Source organism: Nipponia nippon, unplaced genomic scaffold (assembly GCF_047370975.1).
Source record: "Nipponia nippon isolate SJK-2023a ecotype South Korea unplaced genomic scaffold, ASM4737097v1 scaffold_19, whole genome shotgun sequence".
In the NCBI taxonomy this organism is placed as follows: Eukaryota; Metazoa; Chordata; class Aves; order Pelecaniformes; family Threskiornithidae; genus Nipponia; species Nipponia nippon.
The window spans coordinates 9575677-9590240 of record NW_028262335.1 but is presented as its reverse complement, the minus strand read 5'-3'; the positions used below and the strand labels follow the sequence as shown (position 1 = coordinate 9590240).

The window sequence follows — 14564 nt, the reverse complement described above, 5'->3', positions numbered from 1 at the left end:
TGCTGTAGAAATCAACTCAAGCAATCTTTTTGTGTTTAGGGCCAGTCAGCACAGGTCGAGTGGCTGCAGACACAGAGGGCTCCTTCTGTCTTGTGACCCATAAGAGAGAAGCTTCATGCAGCTCATGTGAAGCTGGGCAGGATAATTTTGTGGATAGGGAACACAATGAATCTTGCTATCATGCTAACAGCATATATAATAAACTGGGAAACGACAGCCCACATCCTGTTTGGTTTCATGCATCCATGGTGATGACATGGTGTGGCAGAGCACTGATAACCCCAGCAACAAAGCCCACTGACAGTAATAGGAATCTGTGCATCAAAATGAACAAGCTCTGATCAGGTTTTAAAAGAGAAAGTCTTCTCTGAGTGACCTGGTTGCATGCAGAGTCTTCCCTGGAAGGTTGCAGGAGTACTTGTATACTACACTCTGCAAGATGCAACTCTCACTGGAGGGTATTAGAGAGATATGGATCTCTCTGCTGTACTGCACTGAAGACCATATTGCAGACCATTGATAAGAGACAGCTCAGGTCCACTGGCTAAAGACATCCCCCTCTCGCTAAGAGGCTGCCGTGGCTTGACAGCAGACAAGAGCTCTGCTCCCTTCAGGCCAGCTCCAACAGGTTGTAGTGCAGCATCCCACCCTGGTTGCTCAAGAGCCAGGGACAAAGGAGTGCGGCCAGCACCTCCCCTCTAACCCCATTTCAGAGGCGAGCTCACTACAGTCTTCTCACCTAGTCCAAAACACTATTACTTACTATTAGTGCCTTATTAATAATTCAGTTGTCCTGTTAATTGCAAAGCCTCTGGGAAAGTGACTGACAATTACATGAGGAAATATTCGTAACGCAGATGCGGTCTTAGAGCCCTGTCTCTGAACTGCGGTCAGCACACAGCAGCAACGCGAGTCGCGTTTTTCCAGCAAGTCTTTGTTCCGGGAGTGCTGCAGTGTGCTGCAGTGCAGCCCATGTTGCTGTCTCCTCCTTCCCCATTGCCAGGCAGAGCACGTACGCTGCAGAGACTGACAGAGACCTGGCACCTCTGAGCCATCCGCTCTCACCGCAGGCCTGTGCCAAACAGAGCTACTACAACTCTGGCACCAGGAAAAGGGGCCACGTTTGCCATGCAGGTTAACAGCTCTGTTCTGCACATTTAATGCCACTCTCTCTAGTTGGGTCATCAGCACTTGCATTTTGTTAGAGCTAAGACTAGCAATGCACACCGGGTATCGTATCTGAGCTTTCAACCTTGTATAGGCAAAAGTAGCATCTTTTTAAAAGAAGAAGAAATTTGGCTTGAACTGGTGTTATAGAACAACAAGCCCAGGGCTGCAACATCCTGGGGATTTGCTCCTACCCATTTAGCTGTCAAAAGGGAATAATTACTCTGTACAGCCAGAAACAGCAGGAGAAAATTATTCCAGTGAGATGCAGAAGTACACTGTGCAGATTACTATTCCCCCCCCCCTTTTTTTTTTTAAGCTGAAACCATTGTGCAACAGAATTGGAGGGCCTCGTCCTATTAATTTTCCAGGCTCTTCTCTCTAGGCTCTGTGATCTCTAATGAGTGAAGCCTCCACCTTTCCTGATATCAAGCTAATGACACTGAGCACTTCCTGGCACTTTTTGTCAGAGGACTGAAATTACTAAAGGGACATCTGTCACCCCCACTGTCCTCAGATGGGAAGACTAAAACAAAGAAAGAAAAGCAGGGAACTTTTCTTAGGAAACAGAATTTGAAACAGCACGTAGTGCTCCCATGTATTCCTATTCAGACACCTGGACAGTGCTCCTGGGAAGCATTTAGGGCAGGACTACCTGATTTTAGGCAGCAGAGCGTATCTGTTTGACTTAACAGGAGTCTGAAGGACAGACATTATAAACTCATCACAGTCTTAAACCTGTAACCTTCAGCATCTTACCAAGACAATGGTGTTTTTCACAGATGGTTGTAAATCGTTGCTCAGTCTACAGGCAGGTCAGAAATATGCCGCTATTAGTAAAATGGGAAGTGGAAACAAACATTCCGGAGCACCAGCACAGAGTGAGGGGAGCCCTTTCCATGACTAGCAGAGACTGCCGGCATTTACCCAGCAGCAGGGCGCACCCTTGGATTAGAAAGCTCCAGGCAGCAAATATGGTAAGTGGGGCAGTAGTGGATGGAAAGTATCTCTATGTTGCCCATTTTCCAGGTGATTAAACTGGCTACCTAAGCAGCTAGAACAAAGCCAAAACTGATGGCAATTTCAAAATTATTTATGTATAGTGCTCCATAATAAATTCCATGGTATCAAGTACACCAAGGTGTCCCCTTCAAAAGGGACTGGTTGCTTGAAGTAACTGTACTGCACTAGTCTACCAAAAAAAAAAAAAAAAAAAAAGAAAATGAAAAAAAAGGGGGGAGGGGGGAGAGAGGGAGAACAGGAAAGGGAAGACAGCAACTAGCTATGCTGCAAGAATTGGTACATTCTTAACAAAACAAAAGAAGGACACCTAAGCACAGAGGAACAGCCAAAGGGAAGGACATCTTCCCCCGAGGTTCCCCCTGGACTCAGCAATGAGAGGAAAGGCTCCCCTTCTTCCACACGGAGGCCACGGATTAATGGCGTTTGGACCATGATCAGCACAGTTCACACGCTGCTAATAAGCCAACAGATGCCATGCCCAGGCTGCAGCGAGAACACCACACGTCACTGTGTGGAAGATTCCTGGGTCATTCAATCCCCTAAGTAGCACATTTCCTTTCTTCCTTGCTTGCAGCAGGGCCAGGGAACCTGCCTGCTTTCAGTTAGGCTCCCAAAAACAAACCACATACAAATATCAATTTTTACACACTCTCCTCCTGGCACACTCTTGCAGTATCTCTCAGGATGATTTTAAACATCAACTGTCCACAGGCGAGTGAATTTCCAAACTATTTTACCAGGCTGCACTAGGCCTACCCCATGAAAATTAAGGTACAAGGAATAAAGATGATCTTGTACCTTGAAAACTTAGGTTTTGCAGGGACCTAATTAAAGGATAAGTCTTTAAGTGGCCTCCTGGGAATCAACATTCTGTAAGTCCCAAGTCTGCCAGTTTGTATCAAAACATCATCACTTCTCTGTTCTCAGTAACAAGACTTGGCCAGCTTCATCCCTAAGGACAACAGCATCATGTTGAAAATAAAAGTACAACTTACACCACAGAAACTGGCATGAAAACATCTGCTTTCCTTTATATAGTCCTGGGTTCAACAGGGTCAAAAACAAAGTCAGCTTTAAATACCACAAGTCACATGTGATACACCCTGTTTATCTTTAAAACTGATGTATCTGTATCCATGTTAGCAGCCTATATAGAAGGATTACTGCTACAGCTGTGTAAAACTTAGAGGAACTGGACAGCAAGAGAACCTCTCATATTTTGGGAAGCAAAGGGTTGCCTTTTGTGTGTGTGTGTGTGCCATGTACTGAACATAACTGAGGTCTGAAACAAGATCCTCCAGCTCAACAATAAAGGTATCAGACAGCGCCACAACACATTCTTTAAGTAAAGTACCGTGCTTCATCACAGAAGAAAACCATGTTTTCTGGTAAAAAAAATATGACAAAACCTGACCCAGTCCTGCTGACTCTCTAATGCATTTTCCTATGAAAACCCTAATTGCCAAAAAAGCACTGTCAGCAAAGCCCAAACACCATGAACGGGATGAAAATGAAGTGCAAATAAAAAAAACCCAAAACCCAAACAAAAAACAAACTGTCTGAAGTTATGCAATTTACCTTGCAATAATTAAGAGACGGGGTACAAGAGCCATAGGGTTGAACATTACAGGTATCACTCCGAGAAGTTCAAGACCTTTTATCCCTTATTATTTCTTATTTTGCTAGTCATGCTCCTTTCTGCCCTGGTCACTTCAGGGGTCTGCGTAGAGCCACCTGCTTAGCAGGCAATGAAGTTACAGTAACATGGGTTCCACATTCTTGTCTTTTATATTCAACAGAGGATCTCACGACAAGTATCTGTCTTGCAGTGCACTGAAGACAAGAGCTCAACAGCATATTAATCAAGTTGTCAAAATAAGCTTTTCTCCTGCTACACTGAACAGCTCCAGCCAAGCACAAGATGTCATCTTGCACTGGAACCACCCTAACTCTTTTCCAAAGGCAGCAAAGATGCATGTGGATACAAACACGTCCACATATTTAAGGTTTTACCCAAGGACTCTGCTTTTGATGATCAAATTTCAGATTTTTTTGTGAGCCAAAAAATTAGACTTGCAAATTTTTCCACTTCTTGAGTTTTTCCATTACATATAAATCTGAAGAAACGTTACAATATTCTTTAAGAAACCACAAAGAAGGTTTCTGAAGCTGTTCTTCAAGGCTGCCTCCACAAAGGTGATGAGAATGACTGCATTTCTGTATCTTCGAGATACCTCATAAATTCACAGAAAACATTCTGAACATTGTATCTTTTCCGGAAACTATTATTCTTCAAATTTCACAATAAAAATGTAACATAAAAATTACTTCTCACCATTATTCCTTAGCATAACAGGAATAGGCAGTGGCTTTATGCTCTAAAGGCCTATTCTGTGAACAGACCGAGCCCCGGCAAGGCAGGACAGCCTGGTCTCACAGAGCTTTTCCACCAGCAGCTGCTTTCATCTGCTGGGAGCTCTGAAGCTTTCAGGATCTGATGGAGCTACATGCACCCGCTCGCTCGTGCTTCACTCCTCTCTCCCTGCACCTTCTGTGAAACTCTGCAAGCCCCAAGTGCACCCCAAGCCACATGTTAATTTAGGGATCTGTTCCATCACACACAAAGCCATTTTCACTTTTGTTGTCCTCAGCGCTTCATAGGGGAGTGAGAAGCTGTCCCATGGATTCAAAACCAAGCTTAGGAAATACAGCAAAACTATTCATGGTGGTATTTATTTGCAGGATCCAGACCTCCTAAGAAAACCAGTTGTTCCAGTGTCATGTCAGGGCGGGGCTGCTCTATAGCACAGGTAGCCTGAGGGGAGCCTGACTGTCCCAGCAGGAAGAGGCTGGAAAGAGCTGCTTGGTCAGATTTTGACCCCTACCAAGAAATTGCTTTGAATCTCATACTCATTTCCCTAAAACACAAACCATCATTTGAGTGCAGAACGAGCTTCTTTTTAATTTGTACTCAAAGGGAGCCTACTGCTGATTACAGCAATGATAGCAAGTTATGGACAAAACATTTCTAGCAATGCAACACTATTCTGGTACAAGTGTTTCAAGGATGCATGGTTATTTACATCAGTTAGCATTTTACACAGCTACAGCATGTACCCTTGCATGGTCACACCCAGTACACAAGCTTTCACCTGAGACTGCAGCAGCACCTGCCTTGTGAAGCCTGCTAACAGCTTGTGACAGCTCCTGACTGCACGTACCCTGTATTAAAAGGGTAGCTAAAACACAGCACTTGCAAATATTGTGCAAGTTTTTTCCATGCAAGGAGGCAACAGGGTTGCTACCAGAAATGTTTGTGATTATACACAGAGTGGGACAGTTCCTACAGAACTACCAAAAGACACTCTACCACTCCCTCATTCAGCCACATCGTCCTGCCAGCAGGAGACAAGACACTCGAGATTTTAATAAGGGTGGAGTTCCCCACCCTAAATGGCATAGAAAAACAAGGACCAAATCTGGGGGAAACGCCTGTGCTGCAGGGCTTAGGTACAAGTGCAATGCTTCACCTGCCCCCCTGCGATAGCCCACTCCCCTGCACTGCCCTCCCCATCTTCTAACCTAAAGAGCTCTTCCAAAGACACTGTATTATTTCTGAGCTATGCAAGCAGTGTTCCCGATGGGTGGGCACCGGCTGAAAACACTGCCTCCTGCTCACGCTTTATTACAAAATGTAGTAAAGCCACATGTTAGCAGACATCGAGTCTCAGATCTTGCACTTTGCTTGTGTGTTACCTAAAACACCACTATGCTCAAGGTATGGAGCTAAGAGGACACCAATGTACAGCAGCGAGTGACAAGACCTCCTTTGCTTGACAAGCCAAGTTTAAGAAATTAGCATAGAGAGCTGCTTTTCTAATAGCTGTGCACTGCTTTACGGGACAAGTAAAGATCCAAAAGGATCTCCTCTTTCGTCCTTTTGCCAAGCAAGCTTCAACCAGCAAGAAACCGCCTGTATCACTCGTGACATGGCAGTGCAGCCAGAACTATTACAGAGGAAATACTGCCTTGCACTGATGAAAAACAAATCAGCAGTTCTTAGCAGTGAGCAGTGTCTATACCACTTGCTCTTTTTTATACTCTCACCTGGAGGTCTGGGTTTTTTTTGCCATGCTACACAACCTAAATGACAAAGAGTAATTGACTGGAAGGACTGAAGGATGAGGGTGCATGATCTCCTGCACATTCCACTGGGGCAGTATCTGCCCAGGATACAATTATTTCCCCACAGACTTCTAACTACTGAACTAATGGTGCCGTGCAAGATCTGCATCTGCGTGCGTTCCCAAGTACTGTGCTTAAATACTCAGGAGGTAAGAAGCCACTCCGAGGGCACTGGCTTCTCAGCACGTGCAGTTCTTTAGCAGCAGTTTCCATGTCACAACGTTCACTGTATGCACACATGCAGACCGAATTTAAGAAGTGTGATAGCTGAGCGCTGTAAATAAACAGGTGGCACAAAGACATTTTTCTGTTCTGCAGAGCAAGTCAGACACACCATATTCTCTCATTCAGTGCAAGCTGTGGGTGGGGATGGAAGCAGTCTAAGGACACATCACTTCTCTGAGTGCCACTGCTCTGTTCCTATTTTACAAATCATCTGTCACTTGCCTATAAAGTCTTGCTCAATTCTTCTAGACGGTAAAAATCCTGAACACCTTCCCTGTCACAGTATGAATTTGATCTGGTTTAGTACTTATTTCTGAGGTGTGGCCATTGCAGGAACACATATTTCCAAAATGAGGCTGCAGTAGCATCCTCAATGCATCTTACAAAAAGCTCTGTTTAGCAGTAAGCTATTACAGGTCATGGTCTCTACCAGCAAATGAAAGCACTTAAAATTTTTACTTAATATTCTAAGACAAATGCATACCTGTGCTAGTGAGGCAAGTGAGGCAAGTGAGGCAAGTCACTTCCAGGCCTTTTGATTAGCGAGAAATGCCACAACTGAGGTACAAGACAAGGAAAACACTGTATTTACACTTTGAGCCTAAGCGATAGCTGAATAAAGTCCGTGCTTTCACAGAAGAAATAAACACTACTAGGCACAGGCAGGAACAATGAAGTAATCCAGATCTACATACACAGGCATTGTCATCAATTTTAAGCCATTAATCCACCTACCAGGGCAAGACTTCTTACAAGCAACACTTTTCCCATAGTTTTGCCAATGCTGTAGGGCTTTAGTTATTACTCCCATGCCATGTGGGACTACTCCGTTCCTCTCTATCACCCCCAGCAGCCAGTGCTACTCCAGTAGAGCAGAGGGTGCTCCCTCAAAATATGATACTTCCTCCTACTTTTCTCTATCATGCCATTACTAGAGAAGAGGAGAAGGGGGGTGGCTCAGGCTGACTTTTTCCTCGAAGTGGCAGTCTCTATATCGACAGCGATAAAGCACTTGCTGCCTTTTTTTTCAGGCTTCTCTTCCCCAGAGCTTAGGGATGGCAAGATTTTCACACTATCCAGGAACAGCTACTCCAGCAAACCAGGGAAGGTTTTAGAAATGCCATGTGGACTTGACATATTTTAGAGGTAGGGCAGACCACTAAAGATGTCACTTCTTGTGCTGTTTAGTAATTTGTATAAAACCAGTTGGCTGCCTAGGGTCACTCTCAGGTCAGAAATTGGCTGTGCTTTCCTATAGGTGCCAACACTATGAAAGATGTTGTGCTTTTGGATGTATGCAAAGAGCAACAGCCTAGGAGGACATGCTGTGCTGCTGCTCACCTGCACAGTGCTACCCACTGCTCACAGAGACTCCCTCCTCCAAGGGTTACATACTAAAGGAGATATAAACAGGAAAAAAGCACCTCATGGGCGCTACGCAGTATCTGTGCTACGGTACTGTAAGTACGGTAAAAATTCTGACGCAAGTTTTCTCTCATAAAAATTTCAAACTCAAGAAACAAAATATTCACCCAGAAATCACCAGGCTGATGAGCAGAAGGATATGAAATGGCCTCTGTTTGCTGCAAAATTAGATAAACAGGAACTGCTGCAAGCTACAAAACTGTGAAACGCTAGAATAGGTCAGCAAAAGAGACCAAGATCTCCTCCACTTGAAACTTTCAAAAAGTCAGACATCCGTCATGTTTACCCCATTCTCTATGCTGGGAATGGCCTACACGGTCTTCTGAATTCCCCTTCCTAGTCCTACTGTTTTTGATGGTGTCCTGCAAAACAAATTTTGCCATCACCTGGCACAGAGCAGGCATGTGCTTCAAGCATCCCTAAACTCCCCAGGGAAGGTTTGGGCTACTGACCTCACCCTACACCATAGCAACTCAGAATATGAGACTGTGATCCAGAGCTGTTAGGATGCTATCGGTCCTTCTGCATACATGATGCTACAATAAAAGTGCTGTCACAACTCTGAGCCTGCATCGTAACATCACCCTGGAAGGGCTGGGGACCAACAAGGGAGGGCGAGTAGACGGAAATGCAACCGCATCCCACAGCTGGGGGCACAGGGAGAAGAAAGGGGAGGTACAGCAAGCTTAAAAAGGTGCGCATTCACGTTGTAAGTACAGCAGAGTGATGGACAACACAGAAGCATGCAGATTTAAACCCAAACAAATACTGCACGACACATCATCCTGCAATACTTAATGGAAGCAGTACTTTGTAACATCTGCACATTCACCTGCCAAGGGTGGGGGTCCCGGACCCCTGTGTAGTACCTCTACCTGCTTCCAGGTAAATAAACCGACAACATCTGCTTCCAGGTAAATAAACCGACAACATCTGCCACCAGAGGACTGACCTGGGAGTCTACAAAGGCATCACTGGAGGCTCCAGCCAGCATCTGGTGCAGACCCTGCAGCAGGGGTGGACAGAGCAGGCTCCCCCACAGACCTGGCTGTCGTCTTTCGCATTCTCGCAGCCAGCTGGAGATCCTCCGTCTTACCGCAGCGCTGGCGGGAGTCTCAGCTGTGCTCTCTCCGCACCTCTGCGACCGCGGTGAACGAGCTAGCACGCGCTGGCATATTTCGGAAATGGGAGAGTCCTGCCATCCACAGCCAAAGACGACGCCGAGCGATGTTCAGCGACTGGGGGCATGGCGCTGCACACAACCGCCCAAATGCTGGAGCCGAGGGGCAGCGTGGCAGGACCAAAGGGCTCCGGTGAGCAGCTGGCTCTGGGGCCGCCGGGCGGCACGGTCCGACATTTGGGAGATGGGCGAGTCTTTCTGCACGGAGCTGGGCCGCACCTCTCCCGCCACGGGCAAACGGCTGCCGTACCTCGCCCACACCGGGGCGACCACTGCCTCAGAGCTCCGGACGGCTCACGGGTAGCTCCATAGCTGCCGCCTGCCGCACCAGCACGCCGTGCGTTGGAGCCCGTAGACGAGCCCGTGGCAAGAACCGACACCGCACGAGCGGGAGCGGACGGCCAGCCAAGGCACCGGTGCCGCGGGCGGCGGGCCGGGCGGGGCGGCGGGAGCCGGCGGGGCGGCGGCCCCGGTTACCCCGAACGCACCCAAGGGCCCATCGCCGCGCCCGACACCCTCTCGCACCCGGAGGTACCGGAGGCGCCGGTACCCGCCCCAGGGCGCCCCGGCAGCGGCACCTGGCCGGGCTCAGGGCGCCTGGAGAGGGGAGGTGGGGGGCAGCCCCGAGGCCCCGCCGCCGGGCGCTTCGGCTCAGGCAGCCTCGGCGCGGAGCGGGGGGCGCTGGGTCCCGCCGCCGCCCTCAGCCCACGCCGGTGCCCCCCGCCGCCGCCATAGCGGGATACCAGCCCCGTCCGACGGCCTCCCCGCGCCGCGCTCAGCGGCGGCCTGGCGCGGCCACGGGCGGCGGGAGGCAGCTGCGACCGCCGCCTTCCATTGTCTGTGCCCGCGCGGCCGGGCGGGCGGCCCTGCCCCGCTCCGCTCCCCGCCGCCGGCGGCCGCCGGGCCCCGCCCCGAGCGGTGACGTCACCGGCCCCCATTGGCGGCCGCCGCCGTGTTTACAGCGCGCGCGCCGCGCTCGGCGGGTCCGGCCAGCGGCTGCGGGGCCGGCGGAGGCCTCCCCCTGCGGCCTGCCAGCGGGCAGCCAGCGAGCCGCCGCCCCCGCCGCTCCCGGCCGGGAGGGCGACCGCAGCTGCCTGCGGAGCGCTCCCGGACAACGGGCATTTACATGGCGTGCGCCAGTAAGCGAGCGGGATTCGGGGCCGGGACGGGAAACACCCGCGTCACCTTGAAGCAGCCAGGCTCTCACGTGCAGTTCTCATCTCGCTACACGCAAAATAATCATACTTTTACTAATTGCCCTCATAAGGCAAATTTGCAGAGCGTTAAAACCCGACATAAAATTCCAGAGAATGTCTGCGCAGTTACGTGATCCAAAAAGGAACTGCAGACTCCAGTACGGGCTCACCTAAGCAGTGGAGCATGTTTAGTCATCAGCCTGAGAATAAACACAGACCTTTCAGAGGAATCAGATGTCTGACTATGAAAAGTCAGGCTGGCTCAAAAGACAACATCCAGAACAGAAAATGAAATAGTCTTGCACCTCAATTCAATCGCATTGCAGCCAAAATAGAAAAGGATAGTCTGGGAAATGCAGTCAAAGCAATAGAAGACAAGCTTCCTGAAATAACTGTAGCAGAACAGTCTGTCCTTAATGAACATGTATGAAAGGAAAAAAAAAAACCCAAACACATCTCAACAGGAATATAAACAAAACAGACAAAGCCGCCACACTGAGGAGGAGTCAGTGGAGGGGAGGACGAATAGAAACATTTGAAGTTGACAGTGTAGTTCCTAGGAAGGAACAAGGTATCCATGTCCCATACCAACACTCGCACGTCCCCGTGTGCTGCACCCACAGCCCCGTAACGCAGTACAAAACATCCATTCCTCTTCCTAAAGAGAACCCAAATATCTCATCTTTTATGGTAAAATCCAAGTCAATGTTAAATGCACAGTCACCTCTACCCAGATGGAGAGAGGAGTGATCAACAGTGCTACTGTTTATGGACAGAGACTTCTTTCTACCAGAAGTCTCTTATGGCTGCGAAACAACATTTCGAAGGACCTCACCAACGCTGAACACATCTCTCCTGCAAGACTGCATTGTCTGCATCTCATCGCATCTGCATGCTAGACAGGACATCTGGTCCCAGTAAACAGACATCCCCCGTGGATTTTGGTGATGAACATCTACCGTCTTGCACGCTTACCACCACATTACAGAAATCACGTACCTGTCGAACTGTGAAATGCCACAGGTAGCACACACACACGCTGTACTGTCACAGATAACTTGCACGCGTGCGATCCCATCTGCCTCCTGCGTGCTGAAACAAGAGTTTGGGTGCCACAGTCACGTGGCCACGTCACGCTAATGTGAGTGAGCCACTAACCCCCCCAGTCTTTTTTATGTTTTCCAGCTGGGAAAGATAGCCAAACCTTAAACTGAGAATCCAACAGTAGCTGAAAGGCTGCCTATTATGCTCTCTTGCGTCAGTACCACTTACATTCAGTACCAGTCACACCCTTGTCCATCCCATACACACTTGACTCATCAGTTCACACGTTGCCTGTCCATATTTTTAAGTTCTGTTTGGGCTCCCTATGGCAGCACTTACTCCTCTCCAACCTCTTTCCTGCAGATGTATAAGCATAATACCAAGGAGCACTCATACGAGTCTCCCTGGAATTTCTGATCATGTCCTATGCCAAGGAAATGTCATCTCTACAGACACTTTTTGAAAGCAGCTGGTGTCCACTGTCCATTTGTAAAAGATCTAGTTCATCTGCAGGGTAAAATAAGGAAAACTCAGACTAAAACAAGGGTGGCTGTGGATAGTTCGGAAAAGGGTGCACTGTCCTTTATAGCGCAGCACAGACATTGAAAAAGGAAGAAGCCCTTCAGAGGATGGCCACCCAATGTGCTGCCCCTTAAAACTCCTTCTCCGTACATTCCTTCGCTTGGCTTGTTACAGTCCTATAAACGGGAGGCATAGAGGAATATGGTCTCACAACACTTTCCAGTCATTTGCAGTACTGGTGCCTGATCCCAGTGGCCAATACTTGCTCTCTGCTCAGAAAGGTGCGATTTTATCCTTGCCCCAAGCTCACTACTTCCACGAGTAGCAATTACTATAAACCTGGAAATTATTTAATGAGATGTTTTTCTCTGGGAAACACAAGTCCCATTGTTTCACTCAAAACGCCCTCCTGCTCATCATATCTCTCTCAGACGCCAAGCCCTACAGGCACTGGTTAAATGTTCCCTTAAAAATCATAAGAATTACCTGCCTTTAAAAAAATTTAAACCAAAAGTTGCTCTAAGTGCTTACAAGAAGGAAGCGTGATACGTCGTACCACTGCTGCTCTCTGCCAGTGCAGTAGCGAGGTGGAAGCAGATCCCGCTGTGATGCTGCACAGGCACATGCGTGGATCTCATGACATTCCTCTGTGACAGAAGGCACAGCAACGTCGCCCAGCGAGCAGTGTCTCTGCTCTCAGCCTGCACTGAGAGCTGCTCAGCATGCAAAAAAGTTTGTGCTCACTTTTTCCTGGTGGTCACCGTGGAACTCTGGTTTTGCATGCTTGGTTTCAGATGCTTCTTTGCTAACCCATCTTTGTTGAAAACTGGAAACTTCTACAGAAGTGTGATTCCAAGCGTGCCTACTATGTTAGCGTTAACTGTGAGCCATCCATACCTGAGAGCAGCAATTTTATGTATATATCTATTTTATTTATTGGCTTTGTTTACACCAAAGCCTTTCATGACTGAGCTACTACTGTCTGCCCCTTTTACATCTGGACCTGTGCTACAGCCTGTGTAGCACAGCCTAGTACTGCAAAGGCATACAACAATTACACAATTCTCAAGAGGAGCTTGCAGAGAAACTGAAGCTACTACACTGAGCTGGGCATGGTCAGGCAGCTAAAGACTTGCCTCCTTAAGAACGAAACAGAGGCTAAAGGTTTTTGGGTATCTGCAGAACTGCACCTGCAGAACTGAACAAAGAAGGCAGATTAATTTTTGTCTTAATGTAACTGAAAATATACAGTTCACATATAGGACGTCTTTGTCTTTATTTTAAAGAGATTTGTGGAAGACAATTGTTTATCTAGACTTATGTAAGATGGGAATTGCTTATCCTTTTACTACACTGTTCCTGGGGTATGGCTGACTGTTAACCCTGCCTCTCTTGCAGTGGTCATACTACCTGGAATCTTTAACTGTGTTTTAACAGTGTAGTGCAAAGGAACTCAAAGTATTCCATTGAGTTAATTAAAAAGAATTTTAAAATTCTAGTAAATATTTTGGGACTACAAATATTCCTTGAAATCCTTCCCTCAAGACTACATAACAGGCAGTAGGGCAAGGATTTGAAGCAGGGCAATTAAAGTAAACAGAGAAGACAGGGATTTGGTTATTTATTCTATTGATAGAATCACCTCACATTAGCTTATACCTTAGCTAGCTAAGCTAACATTTGTTCTCTAAGAATAAATGGAAAGATGTTGCTGGTCCTTTAAATAAGAGGCTAATTTGCTCCCTTTGGAGCACTGTGCATCAAGGCAGAGGCTTCTGATAAGTCATGGTTAGTATAATTATTCAGTCTTTTTCCCTGAAGGGCCTCTGCAATGCAGCGGTCCTTTTACTTTTTTTTTCCCTCCCTGTTAGCAATGCCCTAGTTTGTTCACTGCTGCAGTCCCCCTCCCTTCCACCATCACCACATCATAACAATCTCTAATTGAGAGCTCACCCGCTAACCAGGAGCTCCCAGACAAACTGCAGGGACACCAGAGACAGCACTCACAGCCACCTTCCACCTTCCACAGCTCCTCCAAATTCACCAGCACCGAGGGAACTGTCAAACAAGGGTTTTAAAACCTATCCACTTTGCATGCCACACTGGAGATATTGCTAACAGCTGAATATCAATCTCCATCACATCAGTATCGGCTGTACTTCACATGCAACATGCAGCCTCAGTAGCAGATGAAAAGCACCTGCAGAGTCCTCCAACACTCAGAAGTCAAGCAAACTCAATTTTGATGCTGAACATAAGACTATGTGCATAAGACTATCTTCCTCTTTAAGAGCTATTTCCGTTTCTGTTTGCAAGTATGCCTCTACGGCCAAGTCACAAACCTCTCTTTACTCCTGCAATAACCACAGTGATCTGTCTCCGTTCTGCTCGTGTCTACAAACATTGGAAGCAGTGCCACCCTGACTTCCTTCAAATGTCCCTCTTGTATGTGGCACGAGAAACACAGCAGCTACAGGCCAGAAAGCAGAGACAAAGTAAACGTTTGTGTTCTGTGACGTTACAGGGAGGGGGAGAGCCAGGGAAGGATGCGTCAGTCTGCTGCTAGTATTAATGGATAACCTTGAACAGCTGAAGAT

General features: G+C 47.6%; 1 protein-coding gene across 8 annotated transcripts in view; it reads right to left on the bottom strand.

Annotated features, from left to right (window-relative positions):
• CAMTA1 (calmodulin binding transcription activator 1) overlaps positions 1 to 14564 on the bottom strand; it is a 325037-nt gene that overhangs the window by 29273 nt on the left and 281200 nt on the right. The window lies entirely within an intron of this gene.